This window comes from Octopus bimaculoides, chromosome 3 (genome assembly GCF_001194135.2).
Source record: "Octopus bimaculoides isolate UCB-OBI-ISO-001 chromosome 3, ASM119413v2, whole genome shotgun sequence".
Classification (NCBI taxonomy): Eukaryota; Metazoa; Mollusca; class Cephalopoda; order Octopoda; family Octopodidae; genus Octopus; species Octopus bimaculoides.
In genome coordinates, this window is record NC_068983.1 from 109713648 (window position 1) to 109736738 (window position 23091).

General features: G+C 31.5%; 1 protein-coding gene across 1 annotated transcript in view; it reads right to left on the reverse strand.

The window, feature by feature from the left end:
* Positions 1 to 23091, reverse strand: part of LOC128247330 (uncharacterized) — a 1276276-nt gene that overhangs the window by 1206602 nt on the left and 46583 nt on the right. The gene's annotated exons all lie outside the window — the stretch shown is intronic.

Sequence of the window (23091 nt, forward strand, 5' to 3'; positions counted from 1 at the left end):
AGAGAGAGAGAGAGAGAGAGAGAGAGAGAGAGAGAGAGAGAGATTGCAACATGGAATATCAAGCAGTTTGTGAATTAACAGAGGTGGCAGAACTAAAATTTAGTGCTCATTTGAAAGTAATTTGACATTTTGAAGTAAGATCAAGTCAGTGACTGAAAAGTTTCTGCAGTCACTCCTCTTTTAATAAATGATAATATTTAATTTCATGTTTTCAAAATTACATAATTATACATAATCATATACGTTCTATAATAAAATGATTCCGCAATTATATGTTCCAGATAAAAAAAAAACAAATGATTAAATAATTATATATGTTCTATAGTTAAAATGAAAGAAATGCATATAGAATTCATAGAGGTAGGTTTGTCTTGATTTTTAAAAAGTAACAAATAAAGAATCAGTACAATGCCACATGAAATGCCTGAAGTTTGTTTTATACTTCTGTGTTCTGAATTCCATCTCTGTCCACTTGGCTTCTCATCCCTTATGGCTATGCTTCAGAGTCTCACAAATCTAATTCAGTACATTTAACTGAAGGTTTGAATCCTAGCAATGCCTTCTGATTTATTCTTTTGGGATTGATATGATTAATATTAGTTAGATTCTAAATAAAATTTGCTCAACTATACCTGCTCCTCCAAAAACTAACCTTTTGTCTAGACAAAATGAATCAATATTATATATTCTTCTAAATTCCAGACATATCTTCAAACCCAGTCAATAGAAAGACTGATATTCTTTAGATACTAACTAAATATTAGTTCCTTATAGAAACTACAATTATTTACAGCAACTTCATGCTGTGGATAGTTGTAGATGTTACTATAATACAGTATAAACTTAACTGATGTTTACTATTTTTCAAGATAGATTTGAAATAATTATTTTTAAGTGTTTACTGTTGCAAATCTGGTTGTAATGTAATTTAATCTTTTGGTAGTTATTGCAACACACTGTATAATGGCATCTCTCTTCTCTCTTCTCTCTCTGGAATATATGAATGTTAATAATCAGATAGTTGTCAGATTTATAAAGACCCCTCTTGCTTCCTCCTAGTAGGTTACAATTTTAAAATAAAATCCACAAAATAAGCTAATTTAGTTAATAGCCTAAGACCATGAAAATAATTAGAAATAAATTGCACCTGTCACTTCAAAGTCTTTTTGTAAACATCTTCAGCATTTTTACTAATATAAAAATGTTGATGAGTGATTCAAATAAAGAGAAGCCTGTGCATAACTATTCACAGTAACATCTTTTCAAAAATGGAATCCAGACCAACAACTTTCAATGACTGATACTGAGAATGATAGATAATCATGCTAAATTAGTATTTAATGAAAACTGTAAACTCTTAAATTCCATATTGGTTTTTGATATTTTGCAGGGATATGATATTATTGCAGCATTAAATGACTTTGAGGCAATAAACCATGATTGTTATGAAAGTAGCTAACATTAGAGCACTTAAGCTACTTAAAACAATTGTCCATATGTGAGCAAGAAACGACAAGGAGATAAAACATTGTTAGATAAACAACTTGCCATAAGAAATTTTGGCATTTAAGTATTGAATTGATTATTCAAAAAGAGAGATGCAGGAATGGAGATAGTTAATGACTGATAAATTCATTTTATTTCATTTATGTAAATAATTAAATAGAAAGCCAAAAGGCTAGGGGAATTCTGTGCCATTAATAAATGGCTCACATATTAAAAGTTTTGTTAAATTTGTTTAATCATCTGAGATGGCTTTGATGTAAATAAAAGCTAGCAAGCTGCTTGGGGATTTTTCTAAAACACTAATAATATATATATATATATATACAACAAACATTTTAATCTATGTTTTAATTTTTTTATATGCAATGTTCCTTATATGGAGAGCAAAACTAGCTCATGAGTATCAAGCTCAAATCCTACTACAACAGTTATTGAGACAGATTAGCATCTTTTCCATGAGTAGCAATTTCTCACTAATTTAGCAGTATGTCACACCTCTCTATGCTCCTAGCATGGAAATGTTTGATGAATAGTTTAATATCTAACCATAAGATGCAAATATTCAATGAAAAGAAACACTATTTTGAATCACAGATGTAAAAATACAGAGACTAAATTGGATTACGACTTGGTAAATTTGTTCTTAGCAACTGGATCATAAAAAATTTTCTACAAAGCAACAGAGATGAAATTAAAAGATTATTTGGAATAAGCTAGACTAAATCTTACTCGTAATTCTCCTTTTTAGAGCAAAAATCTACAACTAATCAATTCTACATGATTTAATTTATTTCATGTAGTCTGCTTAAATCATTTATTTAAAAATGATACTTAACTACTCTTCAATCTCATCTTAAATATAGAACTTATTCAACTTTTACACTGAGTTACTCTTCAAGGTAAAGATGCTAATAAATGTGAATTTTCTATGTAGTTAATTCAATAGGATTTGAACCTGATGCAGTGAAAATCATTTATGTTAGAAACACTACACCTATTTGGTTTATTGGGGACTTTTCAATCCCAGATAGATGTTGAAGGCTATATGGCACCACAGACCAGCTGGCTTTAAACTTATTACTCATAAATAACTATAGTAGCTCAAATATTCAGTAATAATTAATCAGTTAAAATATTCTGAATGTTACAGAAAACCAATAAGATGAAGCTAAAAGTTAAACTTTCAACTCTAAAAAATGAGACTTTAGATAAACACAATGAACGTTAAATTAAAAAAGATAAAGAATGCTATTTAATGAAATATGCAAATTATTTGAACATACAAAAGGTTTGACAAGAATCTTAGAATATCTTATTCATGAGATTATTATCTTTTTTTTTTATTTCAGTTCAAATAATACAATTTTTTCATGAACAAATCTTATGTATTTGTGGCACACATTGAAAAGAAAATTAAAATATGCCTCAAAATCACTAGATTGGAAAGTTTCTTGAATAAATAGGAAGCTATGAATGAAAACAAATAGCTCTTTTATTGTGCCATGACATAAAAAAGTGAGTGGTGGGAAAGGAATAGGTTTGGCATAATCAGTACTAAATGAAAAGTTTGGATGAAATCTACAAAGTGTATTTAAGCATTCACATAGTATATGTTATAAATATATTAGACTCTTTTGTATTACACAAAGGATGAGGAAACATTAGAAAGTATTTTGCTTTATCTTAGACCAACATTAATTGTGAAAACATTAAAAGATTACATTTCTGCTTTCTTTTTTTTTTTTGCAAATCTGAAAAATAGTATGAATCTGACTTTAGCTCATTCTGGTATATATTATATAATCAATACAGAAGCAAAAGTTTGAAATATGAAGAAAAGGCACTAAATATTTTTTTTTTAAATGGCAAATAAGGTGATAGTTGATAGTGCCAAACTTTCAACATTCAAAGCAAACAATAGGTTGTGAGGACAATGAATTATCCTAAGAGGAAATGAGCAACGAAAGAAGAATAAGATAAACACCAGGTTATATTGTTGATTATAAACAAATTCAGTATTGTATAGTTATACTATTGTATTGAAGGTATTTCTGGGGAAAGAACTAAATATTATAACCAATATATGCAATAATAGAATAATGATCAATTACATTACCAGTATAATAAATATGGTATTTTCTTAAGACTCATCAGTTGTTTACTTTCACAAGGCAAAAAGCTACAATGTAGTCACTTACTCAGATTTAAATATCAGATTAATTTAACACAAATTGCACTCTACCTGTCTATAAAAAAAAAAGAAGACAATGTAGTCCTGATATATAAAATGGCAGGATGGTCATGGATGGAATATCTTTTATCACGCATCTATTCAATCAGAGCTGTTTGGGAGGTAAAAAAACAACAACAACAATGAGATATTTTCTGATGCTGAAGAAAACTAGAAACTTCTTCAAAAGTTCATAATTTCACTTCACATTGCTTTAGATGTGAATATATCAAACATCAAACTATTTATTTATGAACATGAATAAACACTAATGAAATAAATAGCTGGTACTTTTGTTTTGAAAGGCAAAATATTTCAGCAGCAAATTCCACTGTACAAAGATATGACTTATCAGTTGTTGATAGACTGGTATGTGCAGTAATGTAATTATTTGTTCATGCATTACTGATTAATTGTATTGTTTATTGTTTTGAACCTTACAGGCAGCAGCAAATTAGTGTTACTCAAGTAATATTGATAATTTTACTCACTTCATTATATTTCAAAAAGAAATTTCAACATCAATAGAAAATGTTTAGCTTTCTTTTTAATTTAATTTATTTTATATCAGATTATGTGAAAAACAGTGTCGTTGGTTATAGATTTTCTACAGGTCAATCACTAGTTCATTGCATTTACAATGTCAAGAGTAACAATGAAGCACCTACACAACTCAAGTGGAACAGCTACCACAGGGTACTTTTGTTTGAAAGCATCAGCTTATTGGTTTTCTAGTTAGTATTTATAACTTCCACTGATGTATATCACAAATATATTTGTGAACATGTGTGTGTGTATGAGTATATATGTGTGTATACATGTATACACACACAGTCTCCATATGCTAAGTTCCACTAACAATGCTTTGGTCAACCTGAGGCTATGGTAGTGGGATAAAACCTGGAAACACATAGCTGAAAAGTAAAATTTTTAAATTCAAAGTCATGACTGCACTTATTTTGACTTGATAACAATGTTTATTTCTGATATTGGAATAAACAAAAATTGACCTCAGAACTAGTAATTTACTTTGTTGATCCAGAAAATGTAAGAGGCAAGGTCGATCTTGAAAAGATTTCAACTTAGAACATAAAAGGCTTTAAGTAAATAGCACAAGGTAACTTGACCATCAATCTAATGACTCTGTGAATCTGCTTTCCCTATTACAAGTCCAAAATTAATGATATATTCTCAAAAACGAACAATATCTGCTTATAAACATTTTAAAATTAAATATCATTGATTGAAATAATTCAATATATAGGCGCAGGAGTGGCTGTGTGTTAAGTAGCTTGCTTACCAACCACATAGTTTCCAGGTTCAGTCCCACTGTGTGGCACCTTGGGCAACTGTCTTCTGCTATAGCCTCGGGCGGACCAAAGACTTGTGAGCGGATTTGGTAGACAGAAACTGAAAGAAGCCCGTCGTATATATGTATATGTGTGTGTGTGTGTGTGTGTGTGTGTGTGTGTGTGTGTGTGTGTGTGTGTGTGTGTGTGTGTGTGTGCGCGTGTTTGTTTGTCTGTGCTTGTCCCCCTAGCATTGCTTGACAACCGATGCTGGTGTGTTTATGTCCCCGTAACTTAACAGTTCGGATAAAGAGACCGATAGAATAAGTACTAGGCTTACAAAGAATAAGTCCCGGGCTCGATTTGCTTGACTAAAGGCGGTGCTCCAGCATGGCCACAGTCAAATGACTGAAACAGGTAAAATAAAAAATTTTAAAAATAAATATATTTTTATCTCTAATATTAATTTCCCTTTATAAGGCACAAGAGCAATTTTTGTGGGATAGATGTTATAGATGATTAAAGTAATCCCAGTATATTTGAACAAAAACAAAAATTAAAACCAATGGAGATTTAATGTCAGAATAAAAATATATACCTCGATGTTAGAGTGTGTCTGTAAATCAACCATCTTATTTTTGCTTCTATTATGATCTTGATTTAAGGAGGTTAGCTAGCAAAATCATTAGCATGTCAGGTATAAATGCTTAGCATCATTTCGTCTGTCTTTACATTCTGAGTTTGAATTCTACCAAGGTCAATTTTGCCTTTCATCCTTTTGGAGTTGATAAATTAAGTTCCAGTTGAGCATTGGAGTCAATGTAATCAACCTATTCCCTGCTCTGAAATTGCTAGCCTTGTGCCAAAATTTGAAGCCAATATTAGGCTCTTAATTTCACATTCTGCTACTTACTTTTCAGACTCAAGTTCAATGAATATATTATTCTGTAGTATGCTTGCAAAGTTGAATAAATGAACATTTGTCAGGATATTACCGGTTAATCTGAGTATTTATACAGCTATTTCTTTGCAAGTTAAAAGCAGACAGTAAAACAGTAGCATAGCTCAAAAATAAGCAAGAGAGCAAACACTTCTCATGAGTACATTTTTTGAAAGTGGTTTCTTTTCAAAAATTGCTTTTATTCTTAGGTTTACTTATTGGATAAAAGTCAAAACTCATTGTTTTTATTGCAAGACCTTAAGTTACAGAAGAATTTTCTAAACTCATTACTTTATTTGATTAACTTTCCAGTGTTTTCAACTGTCTACTCTACTTTGTTGCATTGGAGTTTCATCTTTCTTACATCACAAACCACAATCCCAGTAATTTTAATTTTGATATATTGAAAAATGAAATTAATGAATATGGAATGCAATTATGTATACACAGCAGTTCACCAAGCAAAAGTCTGAACCTGGCTCTTGTTGATTCACTTCCCTAAAGCTGACTGTTTTTAGTACTTTTTCTGTGCCTGTTAAGCATTGATTCACTTGTTCAGATTACTGATCAATCAGCAATTAGAAATTATATAACCCCAAAGCACCTTCAGTTTTCCACTAATATTACATGACCCTAAAGCACGTATATTATTCCACTATATTATATAAGGATATTAGAGTTCACTTTCTTTAGAAAGATCATTTACCAGTCACAAGCTATCATTCTTGGCTAGCAACAAAAATGCTTCTCTCTCTCTCTCTCTCTCTCTCTCTCTCTCTCCCTCTCTCTCTCACTCTTTTTTCTTACCCCTCTCTCTCTATCTATTTCTCATTCACTCTCTCATCCTCTCTCACTCATTTTCATTTGCTTTGACCACATGTTGTGATTAGCTTCAATATATCTATATTACATTTATACCTTTCTCTCAATCACTTTAACTGCATGCTGAAATAAGCTCCAACAGATTCTGCATTAGCACTAAAGAGACTAACAGATCCAGCACTCACTAACTGAAAGATTGTTTAGCCAAAGAGAGAAACTATCAGTATCAGAGAACTTGAACACACTATAGTTCAATTTAAATACAAATTTCCATTCCTACTTCTGGCACTCTCATTACATTTAAAACTTTTTGATTCTTTCCAAGGATTTTTATATGCTCCCATAGTATAAAACTGTGTTATTTCACTGCTAATTTGACTGTATATATTGTTTATACGCTGTAAGATATTCTATTGTAATCAATATTATTTTGTCTTGTTTTACATATATACCTTCGTTTCTATGGTTTACACACAGTATTAGATCATTGTTGCTGATAAAAAAACTGTGTTCAGTTAACAAAATATTTTTGAGTTTTCACAGGTAGATACATACATGCATGTATTACTTTTCTCTATATTTTTTTGCATATTTATAGACGGCTTTGCATAAATAAGCATTATGTCTTTCAGTCTTTTTTCACATTATTTTTATCAATAATTTTGTAACCTACCAATATTTACTAAATGTAATATAAGTAAAGATATATTTTCTGTAATATGAAAGAAATGACAATGAGTGCATCTTTGGTCAGTTCATTTGCTGGTAACTGAAAGTCAAGGTTAAACCAAGGATCACTGCACCAAATCTAATTATGAAATATGCTTCTCACATGCTGATACTATAATTCTTAGGAATGCCATTGATAAAATTACTAAAATGTAGTAACTATCTGGCTGGAACAGAGAAAGGATGACAAAAGTTACAAATCAAGAATAGAAACATCAAAATGTCAGAGATTAAATTTCTACTTTTCATTTGGTAAGCACAAAACCTCTGCTGCACCAGAGGAGGAGCCTTTTGAAGACTTGCTTCTTACTTTCAGTCCAGGTGATAAAGACAGTACTCAGAAAACTCAAATTGCTCCTAAGGTGAAATTCTTGAAAGATTCGCTAGAACATTTTCAACTTAAGGGCCAGGTGTTCGCCAAAAATACTAATATGAGATAACTCATTCAATCAGGGGACCAGGAGAACTTGATATTTAAAAGAGAAAGGAAGGAGAAGGAGAAATTGGATCCAAAGAGATGTTCAAGTATAAAGTTGTGCTCAGATAAAATCTATTTGGACTAGAAGGAGAATGGGAAATATCTACATACCTCTCAGACTGATGCAAAAACTATCCAGATTTTATCAACATGAAAGGACAAAGACCAGATATTGTCCTATACTTGAAATCAGGTGCCAGAATCATCTTTGTTGAGCTGACAGTCCCTTCTAAGAATCAAGTAGATGAACGATAACAGTATATGATGAAGAAATATGAGGAGCTTGTGAAAGAGGTGACAAAAAAGGGGGCATCATTGCACTGTACAGGCAGAGGAAATTAGTGCAAGAAGGTTGGTTGCAGTCTCCATGAGCCAGCTATTAGGTCAGCTTGGAACCAAAGGTCATATAAAAATAACAATGATGAAACATCTGTCACAGACAGTTGAGAAGAGATTAATGTGCTATGGGCAAAGAAAAGATAATTGGATCTGAAAAAGAATACTATAAGCTGTTAAACAGAGAATAGAAGAGAAAAGGACCTCAGTTTGAAACAGACTCACATTGCAAGTTCTTTTGGTTGTCTTCATGGCTGGGCAGTATACATCAGAGTTAAGGGAAATAGAATCACTTGAAGGTTCTGGATTCAATCTCAACTAAAATAACATTTCAAAAAACAGTAGGAGAACATTAGGAGTCATAACCTAGGTAGGCCAAGCTCCCTTAGCATGTCAGAAACAAATGAACTGAAAAATTTGCTTGACAGGAGTCCTTCCAATGAAGATTTCTCCTGCGGTTTGCTCGCCCCATGATGAGTTTCCATTTAATTACTGGGACAGTATTCATTATGGAGATATCAAAATTCAACCTATCTCAGCTCAAGCATACAAAATGGTCTGAAGCAGTCCTTAACTATTCAAGTGTTATCAAGGATGATGTTTAAAATCAAAGTGGTTAAATTACTTTGAAAAAAGAATATAAATATTAGTTATGAGATGAAAACTTAACCAAATGCTCAAATAAGTTCTTTTGGCTAACATCAGATGAACATAACAATTTCATATATCAAATATATACAAAACATAATGTGTTAGCTAAATGAACACAAAAAGAGACAAGATCAGAATTGACAAATTTTCTTTATCTCTGTAACATTTCAATGATGCCCTAGAATGATTTTACAATTCAGGGAATTATTAGAAAAAAAAAACCCTAAATATTTTCTCAATAATATTTTTCATAGTGTACTTCCAAACATTGGGCTGGCAATAATTATGTATTATAGTCTATTACACTCTAGAGCAGTACCATGGCAGACAAAGATTTGAGCAGTTGCTCCAAGTACACACTTCTATATACTCCTGCATATAATTTAAATTTGGTTCTATTTGATATTCAAAATCAATTTGTTTCTTTTTTTTTTTTAACTCTAGAAAATATCTATACTTTTCTCTCCTGTAGTTTACCTCATCTTTCAGTACCAATAGAGTAATAATGGAATGTGATCAAATATCTTGCATGAACTCTAAAAACATTTTTATGATAATAAATGAGCTTTAGTAATATAGGCAATCTTGCAGAATTTATTATCATTAGTAACTGCTTTGCAAAGAATTCATGTCTGTGAGATAAAATCTGCACTCATAAGTAGCTTACAAAACAAAACAGCATATCCTGAAAACACTCAGCATTTATGAAAGTTTTAGTTGCTCTTGTATGTGGATTAAAGTACCAGACAAAACTTTTGGTTTATATGCATATTTACAGAAAAATAGTCTAGAATTTTAACAGCTTCTCTTATCTTTTCGAAAAATATTTGAAAATATGTAAAATCAGTAAGAATAATCTCAATTAAAACAATGAAATTGAAGCATCTGAGCTGGATAAAAAAAATGAGATATTAATACAGAATCAAAGCAGCACAGAGAAGGTAAAAGTAAAGGATTCTATGATTAAATAGAAGAGGATTAAAGAATATTTGATGCTTAAAGGAAATTCATGGCTGAATCTTAGTGTCTTTAAATTCTAATATGAATAACAGAGATAAAGTATTTGAGCATTTTAAAAATATGGATTCCAGATTTACTGCACTAAATCCAAAACATTTTGACAACACAGATAATGTGAACATGTTAAAATTTTTAGGAGACATTTACTCAGAGGTCTTCCACAAACTAAAATCATGCAAGAATTTTGGTTATTTGAAGACATATACAAAGAAATAAAGAGTACCAACAGTAAGACAAATTCAAGCATTAAGAAAATTACTGTCAATTTATGATCTTTAATCTCATATGTTCCATTTATCATACTGTGTACCACGTTGTTTTCACCTTACTAGTATCTAGCACAGTTGTAGAGTGATCCTTTAATCGGCTAAGACACAAAGTGCTTCATTCTACAATGGGCAACAGTAGGTTGCCAGGATTAACTTTGCTCTCTGCTTGTTGAAAGAGACTTAGCTGCTGAAGAGTTCTATAATAAATAGATAACTTTGTTAAAATGAAACCTAGATGAAAGAGATTGTTGTAGTTCCTTTATATATTTTTCACATTGTTTGTTTTCATTTTTACCTTTAAAATTAAAATGATCAAATAATGCAGCAGTTTATATTATGTTTTAAAATTTTGAGTTTATGTAAAATATTTTTTAAGTGTTTTAATTTTAAATGCAAAATGAATATTTTCTGTGTATCATTATCATCATCATTAAAAATTGCATTTTTCTTGTGCTTTGTGTTTAGTGAGTTTTAAGCGTGCACACACACACACACACACACACACACAAAAGTGAGTCTAGAAATTTTTGGTATGTGCCATGGCACTTTTTTATATGCTTGCTCCCCCAAACATTAAAACCAAGCTATGTTACTAAGGAAAACCATTATTCTCCACTTAGAAATTCCTAAATTCTGATGTAAAGCAATTTGCTCTCATCTAGCAATTTATTTTCAAAATCTCTGTTTTGATTCTTACTAATTCCATGTAGTTTTCAACACATACAGCACCGCTAATTTATTCCTGTCTGATCAGAAAGGAAATGCAGTTAACATAAGGAAAAAAAAATAAGATTCATCAAAGATCATTGTTATTCAACTTCTATCAATAAAAATCACCAAGCAACAGATCAGACAGTAGTTCACCTTCCTGCCATCATTTAGATATTACAGAAGAATTCATACCTTCATGACAAAGTTCAAGAGCAATTTTTTTCTCAGGAGCTGTCACACAGCTGAACACCAATATAGGTCTAACACATGTATGGATAAAACAATAAAATCATGTTATTATTTTATTGTTGCATAATTATGATGTTTAAATGTGTTTTCATTTTATATGTACAGTGTTTTGCTGTTTTTATGTTTTGATGTTTCTACAGCTTTGGTTGCAATCTAATTTTCATTAAATTTAAATACAATGCAAATAAATTGAACTGATTCAAAATTATACACTCCTTTCCGGACAAACTAGCATTTTTCTTTGAACTAGCTATAGGCTACCATTTGTTCCTATATAAAAATAGTAGAGAAAGATTAAGAAACATTTTTTAGAGCAATAGCTAACATATAAGTTAAATACAAAAAGATTAACTGAAACTTTGTATTTGTAATTGATAACTTAATTAGCATTAAGAAATCAAATAAATGAAAAAAACACTTAAGTGAAAACTGTTGCATAAATTAAAAAAGGAATTTGCTTTTTTATAAGCTCTAAACAATTACACATAATAGATTTCCAAATCAACCATTTATAAAATAAATCAACAAATAATAGATATTTAACTGACATATTTATTATACATTTTATAAGAGAATGTGTGCATGTAAAAAACAGATTTTTTCATACAATATATGAATGTTGTAGTGAAACAATTCAGTGATTATATTATTTGTTAAAAGAACTATGTAGGGGAAGTGGTATATAAATAAACATTGGATAAAGCAGATAACTAAACTATTCTGAATAGTTATGTTATAAAAAGAGTAAAAAATCTAATCAAATAGAATGCAAAAAATATTTTCCAATGTAGAGAGAACATCAATAGGCTCAAAAATATTATTTCAAGCCATTTTTAGACAGATTCAGAGTGTTGTTGATTCATATAAAGACAAGATGTCATTATGATTCATTTAATATAGCAAACACATTAGAAAACTATAAATGATATGCAAACATTTATTATAAAATACTAATCAAAATACTGAAATCATTTTGATTAGCGAAGGTTGGGATAATTTAAAATGTCAGACATACGTATGTGTGTGTATGTGTGTATATATGCATATGTATGTATGTAAATATCAAGAATGTATTAGTTCCCTAGATAGATGAAAAAAGAATATAAATATTAGTTATGAAATGAAAACTTAACCAAATGCTCAAATAAGTTTTTTGGCTAACATCAGATGAATATAACAATTTCATATATCAAATATATACAAAACATAATGTGTTAGCTAAATGAATACAAAAATTTACAGGAAAAAAGCAAACCAATAATTCATGTGACTGAAAAGATGGTAAAGTTTGCTCAGGTGTTAAATTCATGATTTGGTGAATAGTAATTTTAGAATAATTATGTGAATTATGATTAACTCAGTTAATCACAATGTTAATCATTTGTAGAGTACTTAGAGAATAACATTTTGTGGGTACATATGGCCACATGATGTAATTAAAAAAATGATATAAAATTTTTCTAAATATTATGAAAAAGATGGTTTTATTGGTATTTAACATAAATGTCCATTAATTAGATGAATTTTATAAAGCAGAATGTCTCACCTAGAGATAAATATTTATCTTAAAACAGGACAGATGCTTGTTGTGATCTAGATGTGCTGAGATTATTCATAGCTTAGAAACATATCACATAGCTGTAACTACTAAGTATCTTTTTAAGTGGATGACTTTGTATTAACAAAAGCAATATTTTATTAATGTATGTAGCTTAGCAAGTAAACATTTTATATTTGAATAAATACAGAATCCTTTTTATCATTCAGTTTCAGAAGTGTAGCCCCTATAGCCCTTCCAGGAATTGCAAGAATAGAAGATAGTTTTAACATTGGTAGGTCTTTAACCTTAGGGGCTTTCATGATGGTTTCACTATTTTGTTTGAACCTCAGTAGCCAGACAGCTGGAGGAAACTGTGAACAAGAAAGAAGTTTCAGGAGGAATAGAGATCTGAGAACTAGGTAGGGTGAGACAAGAGGAGAATAAAGGAAAAAGGAGGGATAAAAATAAAGGGTACAAATGTGTTTTGGCCAGGTTGGTAGAGTGTTGGTTAGTTCTAAGAAGCAGACACCATTGTAATAATGACCGAAAACAGAGAAAGCATCACAATGGTGATTAAAGTATTGGTGAGTGAAAGCTTTATATATCATGCAGAAGGTGGCCATAAACTTTTGCCTTGTAAAAGGTCTACAACTGTTCAAACAAAAAAGGAAACTTACTCTATTATGCAGTCTTAGTGAAATAGAGTCAACTGTCTAATCTTTATCAATAAGAAGAGAGTATCAATAGGTGAACAGCTTCACTGATTTGGGATATGATCTTGAAATTGTATGTATTCCTAAGAGGTAGATGAACTTCGTTAAAGAATAATGTGCTTTTCTTAAAAACACTACAAAACACATGCAGTAAATATTTAGTTCATAATGGTAACCCAATAAAATATCCATTTTGCAATTTCACCTTTACAATTTCTATACAATCAATACATTTAAGAGTTACTGGTAGGGCAAAGGAAGATGAGTCTCAGTTTTCAATCTAGATATTAAAAGAAAACCAAATGGGGATAGTTTTAATAGATAATCACCCTTGTAAGATTTAATTTTTGAGAAAATTTATTTCCTGATTTGTTTTTAGTCGTGATATTTAGACCATAAATTGATTAGACAGTGGAAATTACAAGAATTAAGAAACACATGATTTTGCAGTGAAATTTTTAAAATTTATATTTTTAGAGAATTAATTTTACATATTACTGTGATACAAGAGCAAAATAATTTTAAATAATAAATTAAAAAATGCATTTTTAAGATGATAGAACATAAAAGAAACTCCTAAAGACACAAATATTTATTTCATAAAATTAAAATAGCCAATAATTCAATTAAACACAATTTTCCTGCTTTCTTTGCATTATTGATTTTCTCAACATCATGCCTCTGTTCTACATTGAGTTCAGTGTAAAAATATAATTCATCTATGCAAAGAGAATAAGAGAGGAAAATATTTCTAATTTCTGCTATAGAAGTTTGAAAACATATTCCTAACATGGTATGATTAGAACCTCTAATGTTCTGCCCTTGGTCCTGTACACTTCAAAATTTATATTTAATATTTTATATCTTATTTTGAAAATCTTTATCTAAGTTTCCACTTAAGCACTTTACATCTCTAACCAATTCCAGACACTTTCAATGTACTTTAACAACATTAATAAACAGAGAAAATGATCACTACATTAAGTTATTTCCCATAAAATCTGAAATAATGTTTCCCTCAGATATATGTGATGAGTTTATTGTTGAAAATACTTCACTAACACAAATATATCACTTGTCCACTAAGACAAAAAAAAGTGTTATATGGGACCTTCAGTCACCATATATGACCTTCAACTATCATATCAATAAGATACAAGATGATCTTTAACCTATACTCTATTCAACAACAAAATTTCAGAATATTGATCATCTGAGTTAAAAGAGCTAGGTAAGTTCAAAATGCCATGAAGAATGGAAGAAGCAGTTTAATTCCTTTTAGTATAAATTATGATTTCAGTTCATAAATTTTTTTTAAATGTTTGAATGTATCCTTTTAAGATTAATGACAATATCAGTTTTTGATAAATTATTCAGCACAATATGCAACTCTTTATGACTGTGGTATAAAACAATAGAATGATGATAAATAAAACATATTACGCATTAATTCTATTGTCAATTTCTTTATAAAGCAATATTACAGTTTTGCATATAATATATAGTACATCTAATTTCAGTACTGACATTATACTACTAAAAGTAAGGATGCATAATGATTAATAAATATTTTATTTATTTCTTTTGATGGTTTATCTGGAAGAAAGGGTCATGCTCATAGTCTCTGCAATCCTTCAGAGATTAGAAATAGCTGCCAAATCTCTCAAACCACATTCTACTGTCTGAAACAATGAAATGACAAATTGGATAGGTCAGCGGAATCAGTACTGACTTGGTGTTGAACAACAACTTCTTCCACCTTCCTATCCAGAGTCATCTGTCAACAAAAACACGAATTAACTTGAAATAGAATAAATAAAACGGTTTTAAATCTCTGAGCAAGAACTATGTAACAACAGTACTGTACAGTAAAGTCCATTTGCCAATACAATATGGCAGTCCTACACAGGACAATGTTACTACTTTTTAGCCCCAGGAAAATATCTTTTCCAGATGGCTACCGAAACATGGTCTGGGTCCGTATATTGTGAGCAAGGGAGTTTATTGCTCTCTTTCTAGCCTTAGTGATACCTGTAGACCAACGGTTTCTGGGTTATTTTCATTCCTTAGTACAGGACAATTGCTGGCTAGAGATGGCAGCCACTTGACCTTGTTCACAGTATATACTTTAAAAGCAACACACAGTTGCTGATCTCGTAAAGAGAAAAGCAACTAGTTCTAAATCTCTGAGTGAGAACTATATAATAACAGTACTATACAGTAAACTCTATATGCCAACACAATGTAGCAGTCCTATACAGGAGATGTTACTACTTTTTAGCCCCAAGAAAACATCTTTTCTAGCAGGCTACTGACACATGGTCTGTGTCTATATACTGTGAGCAAGGGAGTTTATTGCTCCCTTTCTAGCCTTAGCGATACCTGTAGACCAATGGTTTCTGGGTTATTTCTCTTCCTCATTACAGGTCAACTGTTGGTTAGAGATAGCAGCCACTCGACCTTGCTCACAGTATATACTTTTAAACACGGTCACTGATCTTGTAAAGAGTAAAGCAACTAGTTTTAAATCTCTGAGTGAGAACTATGTAGTAACAGTACTGTACAGTAAAGTATATTTGCCAACACAATGTGGTAGTCCTACTTTTTAGCCCCAGGAAAACATCTTTTGGTCTGTGTCCGTATAAAATAGTGTCACCAGTTTATTAAAAAAAAGCTTTTATAATTGCATCTATTTCTAGATTTTGTACAAGATCTTTTAACTATGGTTTTCTACAAATTAAATTGATAGAAATACTTTCATTACAAAGTCAAGAAACTCATTCATGTTTAACATTATCTCCCTTTCTCTGCCCCATTGTCACTCACTCTCTCTCCATCAGTTTATTTATTGTTATTCAGTCCCATATAACCCTAATCTAGCAGAGCTATGAACAAAGTTATTCAAGCCTTGACCCATGTAGTCTTTTTATATGAATTCATTATGGAATCTAAATGTCCTTCACAAAACAATGGAATGCTATAGAGAGTGTTTATGCTTCTGATTTTTCACAGGTAGGTTTCCTCATTGGTACTGTCTCTTTGCAAGACTGGTGATATATATGTAAATGTAATATAATTCTGTTATGCTGATAAAAATAAATGTCCACCAATATAAAATGTTGATCACCAGGTGATCAAGGCAAATTAAAACAATGCATTTCAATGTATTCTGCTCAGAAACACAACAAAATGATGGCAATAAATTTCAACTTACCACTTAGAATATACAAACTATCCAATATATTATTCACTTGACTGTCATGCTTCTACAATGACAGCAGTGAATAATATATCTTCAATAACAAAGAGAAATGATTGTTTTTAACAACAATTAATCTAATGATAGATATCTAAAGGGAGAAAAGGGGACAGAAGAAGCTGAATACTGCAAATCAATAATTTATTCTTTTTCTAATTAAGATTATATTGAGCACAATGGCCCAATAGGATATGCAGGAATATAAAGAGATTAAATGTAAAGTTATTTCCATAAAGTTACAGGGAACAGCAGTTCATTACCTCAAATGATATTTTTTACTTATAGTGAAAAATAGGTGCATGTCATTTCATAGACTGTATGCAGTTTATCAAACTGAAAAGTGTTGCAGATTTTTGTGAGTAAGAAATATAAATACTCTAAGTCTAATCATAAAGTAAATGATTCTGTGTATTAGTCTGTATTGCTTTATAGAAACCAAGCTAGAAAGAGACAACCAGAAAGAAGGAGAGATAGTGCTAGTGGACTCAATGCTGGTCAACAAAGGCAGGGATAACTAATGTGAGAAATGACAAATGTGTATGTGTGGTAAAATGGTTCGGGTTGGGAAACCAAATCACTAGTTAAGGTAGCAAGTAGCTCTCTGATTAATTTACAGAAATGAACTTTTTATCTTTATTTGATGCATAGAGAAACAATGGAAAGTTGGTGATGGCAAAATCACTACAAAAACTATTCATATAATCCCAATATATTTTAGTTTCAGACTTTGTATAAATAAATTCAAAATAGAGTGCAAAAGTATGTATTCACCAATTTTGCTACCTTTGCAAATGTGATGATTTCATTGATTGTAAATCTATCAGCTCCCAACTTTGAAAAGTCTGTATTTCTTGCGTTTTCTGAAATGAATCTAACCTTCAATATAATTATATTCACAAATACATTTACCTCCATAGCTTGATCTGATTTCACCAACAAAAGGCTGAATATTGTCTAAAGGAATTGTGTGGTTATACAGTAATGGGAAGTCATGTAACGTTGCATGATTATTATGAATTGCTGAATAAATGACCACACTTTTTAAACACATGTAGTAATGTTTTGAACTGTCCATTCTTATTTCTTTACTAACAAATATGATCAAATTTAAATTTTATTCTGTACCTTAATGAGTAAACTAAGTTTGAAAGATAATTATGTATGTATCTTTTTAGTCAGATTTACAAAGCAAACATGAAAGTGGATAAAAAGTGAGAGTCACATTCAGAGTGGAAGTGCTAATGTAAGGTTAATGTTAATGTGTTTGCTATCAAGCACTTAAATCAAAAATATTAAGGACTGCTCACAGTAAAATTGGAGAAGAAATCATTTTGACTCGAATTGTATCTACAGAAAAAATATAAAAAGTTTTTTCGTAAGTTTAGCATGATGCAATTTGGTGTTGTAGTAATATTTCTAACATTGGCATAAGACTACAAATCATAGGCAAAAACAAAATCAGAAAATTAAATCATTTCTTAATACTTGACTGGCACTTAATTTTTAACTTTAGTAGGAAGAAAGACAAAGTTGACTGCATTGAAATTCAAAGTGAGAATCTAAAAGATATTTTGTTTGTTGTGGTATCAAATCTGGTATCTATCACTTTTGGTGCTCTAATAATAAAAAAAAAAGAAATGGCTGGAAATCATTTACATCTGTATTGAATTTTTCCTGATAAAGGGAAGACTGCCTTAGTAATGTGGTAATAAGGTGAACTCACATACACAAATTTGAGTTACAGCTTTTGAATAAATACCTCGGGCACATTTATCTTTTTACAACAGTGGAAGCACATAGCCCTAGCTGAAGCAGCAACAACTCTACGTTGGCCTTTCTTAAAACAAATCAGCATTTAGCACCAGGTTATATTAACAAGTATATCTAGTAGCTAGAGAGAATATCCACAGTAGCTGTCATAGAGATAGCTTTAGGGATTCAGACAAGCTATGCAGTACCCATTTCATCATAAATTACATTTTTTCTCAACAGCTGAAGTGCCAACCTTGAACATCAGCTCAGATTATAGCCTTAACAAACAACAACCATCACAATGGTAACACCACTTCAATTACACTTCCTCTTTAAAATAACTACAGCAACAGTCAATCTTCTGCAGCCACAGTTTTCACAAAACTTCTTACAATGAATTATACAAATGTTCTTTCCAGTTTACTTTCATTAAATATTGTTAACAACATGATTCATCTATGTACATATCTCTCACAGACTCCTTCATATAACACACATCATATACACTTATGTGTGCATGGTAACATACATCATAGAGATTCACTTGTATGAGCAAATCCTATACAGACTCACTTGCACGGGCATCATATATACCCACTAAATGAACATGCACGTCATACAGACCCATTCAAATGGACAAACATGCTGTACCGTTTCATTTGCATGGATGTACAACTATGTTGAAAACAGTATATTTGATGACATTTCATCATTTTTCATTTTCTTTGGAGTGTCAAATTTACAAAATCAATTTAGTGATAAATAGAAATCATATATATCTAATTCTCTGGTTAATATAATTAGCATAATTTCATTTGAATTACATCATTAATTCAATTTATATTTTCTACACAACGAAACAGCCACAGAAAATATCTAAATCTGAGACCATATTGTTTCTGATATCATTTATTGTGGATATATATTTAGGTCATTATTTTCCTATATAATGAATATTTCTCAAATAGACATGACTCATGCCCATTTTAACTAATTTAGTATAAGCCAAAAAAGAATCCATATCATAATTAACTATCAGCTCATCTTAGAAAATGAGCTAATAGTAAGCTGCTCCCTACAGTCTTAAAAGTAGAAAAATACACAAGAAACTCTCTGCTACCTTTTGAAACTCTTGGCATTTGCAGCCCCTTGATAGAAATTTCTTTTCATAGCACAGAAGCATAATCATTACCTACTTCAAAGAAACAGGTTTGCACAATATTCTCTAATAAGTTGAACAATACACTATCTGGAAACTTCAAATCAGATCCCACCTAACATTTATTAATATGCAAAGCATATGCCTTTCTCTCTGAAACAAGATATACATACCTCTAACTCTTCTCTGCTTGCCACACTATACTCTATATTCCAACTTACAGGGGTAAAATAATGGACAAAATAATGGAAACACCTTAAAATTTCAAACAAATTTATTTTAATATGGGGTAGGAATTCTATTAGGTATGGACTTGTACAAAATTTGAATTGTTTCAAAAGGAATTTTTGTCCATTCTTCAGCTAAAGCAGTCTCCAGTTCTTGTAGTAATGACAGTGGAGGATATTGATCCTTACTTGTTTTTCTAAAATGCACCATAAACGTTCAATAATATTGAGATCTGGGGACTGTTGTGGCCAGATAAGCTGTTCAACTTCACTAGAATGTTCCTTATGCTATTCAGTAACAAATTTAGCTGTGTGAATTGGTGCATTATCATCCTGAAAGATTGCGTTTCCCTCCGGAAACAGTTCTGCAATCATAGGATGAATTTGATCAGATAAAATTCTTAAATAATCTTGACTATTAATTCTGCCATGAAGGGAAACCATTGGGCCAGTGGATTTTCAAGATATAGTCCCCCCACCCCCACCCCGATTATCACAGATCCTCTTCCATGTTTAACAGTTGGAAGAAGGCAGTCTGGGTCAAATGCTTCTTTTGGCTGTCTCCACACGTATACTCAGCTGGTGGTCAGGAATAAGGTAAAGGATAACTTGTCCAAGAAAATAACATTCTTATACCAATCTAGGGACCAATTCAGTAGGTTTTTACTCCACTCTAAATGCTTTGCAACATTTGTTTTTGAAAGTAGTAGTTTTCTGATTGCAGCTCTTCCATGAAATCCAGCTTTTTGCAGCTCCTGGCAAACAGTTTTTGTGGAAAGTGTGTTCTTGAGGTCATCATTAAACTCTGCAGTAATTTTGGGAGCTGTACCTTTGAGATCCTTTCTAACAATTTGCATAAGTGTCCAACGGTCCCTATCTGAAAGTTTTGGCTTTCTTCTGGAGTTTAGTTTCGACGAGGAGGTTTTTCCCTCTTTCTCAAAGGCTGCCATTACTTTCGAGACAGTACTTCTCGATACACCAAACATTTCAGCTGTTTACATTACACTAGCACCTAACATACGAGCATCAACAATTTGACCTCTTTGAAAGTCCGATAGATTTGTCTTTTTGATGAATTCTAATTACCTTTTTCTGATGATAACTGAAAAGAAACAGGAATTTTAGCAAAACATATTCAGCAACACTAATAATAAATCGAAAAACATAAAAATAAACAAGCTTTTCACGGTTTTATAGATATTTCAAAATTATGATGCTATGATGCTAGGTGTTTCCATTATTTTGTCCAACCCCTGTATATGGCTATAAACAACAAAGCATCCAAGTTACTCTTGATACATGAATTTTGTCTGATGCTCTTCATTCAAATTCTGCTGATGACATTCACATCATTATCCATCTCTATGAAGCTATTATCCTTGGTGACTTCAAATTATACATCTTCCTTTGATTGGCATACTTCTCCCCCACCAATGCTGCAACCAACAGGCATAAATGATTTGCCATTTTAAACTATCTACAACAGTTAATCTCATCAATTATTTCTGACTGACATAATGACCAGTTTGCTGTTACACGCTCCTATGTAGTGAATGCTATGTCACCTGCTTCCTTTGACTTCTGCACACTGGTGTAAATCACATGCTAGCCAACACAATTCACACTTTCGACTCTTCTGATGCCCTCACCTCCAACAAGTCACCAGAAATGCTAAGCCTTCTTCTAAGCATTTCTGATAGTCTTTCAATCATATCTACTTATGCAGAATACTGCTAAAGCTACATCCCAAAGGATGAACTTACTCATAAAAGGAGCCAGAAACCAGAAAATATTTTAGTTTGGTTTGATGCTGACCTGACACAAAGCTCACTTAAGAACATGGCCTTGTGCTGCATACACACACACACACACACACACATGCACATGCACACACACATGCACACGCACACACATAATTTAGACTAAATGGAGAAGGCCATTTAGCCTCACCAACACACTACAACCATTTACTCAAACTTTCTGTTTCTTCTATGTGCTTAACAGATGCAACACACTGTAGACACCATGACCCAAACCCACCTGATTTAGCTGCTTCTCCTTATCTCATATCATTTATTGTATCTCAGCCTATACCTACACTCCACACAATAAAACCCTTTACTCAGTAATTTTCGATTTTGCTCTTGCTCATAACTTCCTTTCAGAAATTCAATACGAATATTACAGCTTTGATTTTACCAATCTTGGAGGAACTTCAAAAGTTATTGGTACTACTTCTCATCTTCTAATTAATTAAAATTATCAGAACAGTTATACAGTATAAAGAGGACCTTATGCACTTTCACTATTTCTAATTCTTTCACTTTTACAAAGCAGAAACATTTTCTTTTCATATCACAGAAAATTCAAACAAATCATCAACGTGAATCAGTTCTAAGCCACTGAAAAACCAAGTAATATTAGGAATATTTCTATCAAATGTTGGCAGTTTCACAATTACTTTTATTGTAGTTTATTTGTATAATCACTAGACTATATATCTATGTTTCACCTTCATGTATGATGACTCCAAAATGTCTGAAATCATAGTGCATTTTCTGTATTGAGGAAGGGACCACTCTTTAATATAATCAAATTCAATTTTACCCTTATTTGCATTGTTGTTCTTTAATATGAGGTCATCAACAAATACTTTATGCTTATATTTAGCCACAGCATTTTAAAACATTGTCTGCTTTTGGCCGTAGAAGTTTATTTAGCAATTGGTAGCAATATTCTAGATGAATCATGCTGTTAATATATTTGGAACAAATGAAGTTTGACTGCACATAAACACACATACTATTAGATACATCTGCAGGAGATGCTGCAAAACTCATTCAAATATTCATGACTGTAACTTTCAGTTAGGTAAAATTGTCAAATGGTGTCTAACTTTTCTCATTATAATTTTATTAAGCAGCAATTTGTCCACCCCTTTTCAATTCTCACAGGGCTGAATGATTATCCTACCCATACCTTTACTGCATGCACACACACACACACACACACACACACACACACGTGTGCATGCACACACACATACATGCATGCACACACACACACACATGCACGCACGCATGCACGCACGCACGCACACACACGCACACACACACACACATGCACGCACGCATGCACGCACACAAGCACACACACACGCACACACACACACAGAGTAAGAAATACTGAGCTAGGGCACCGCTGATGACAA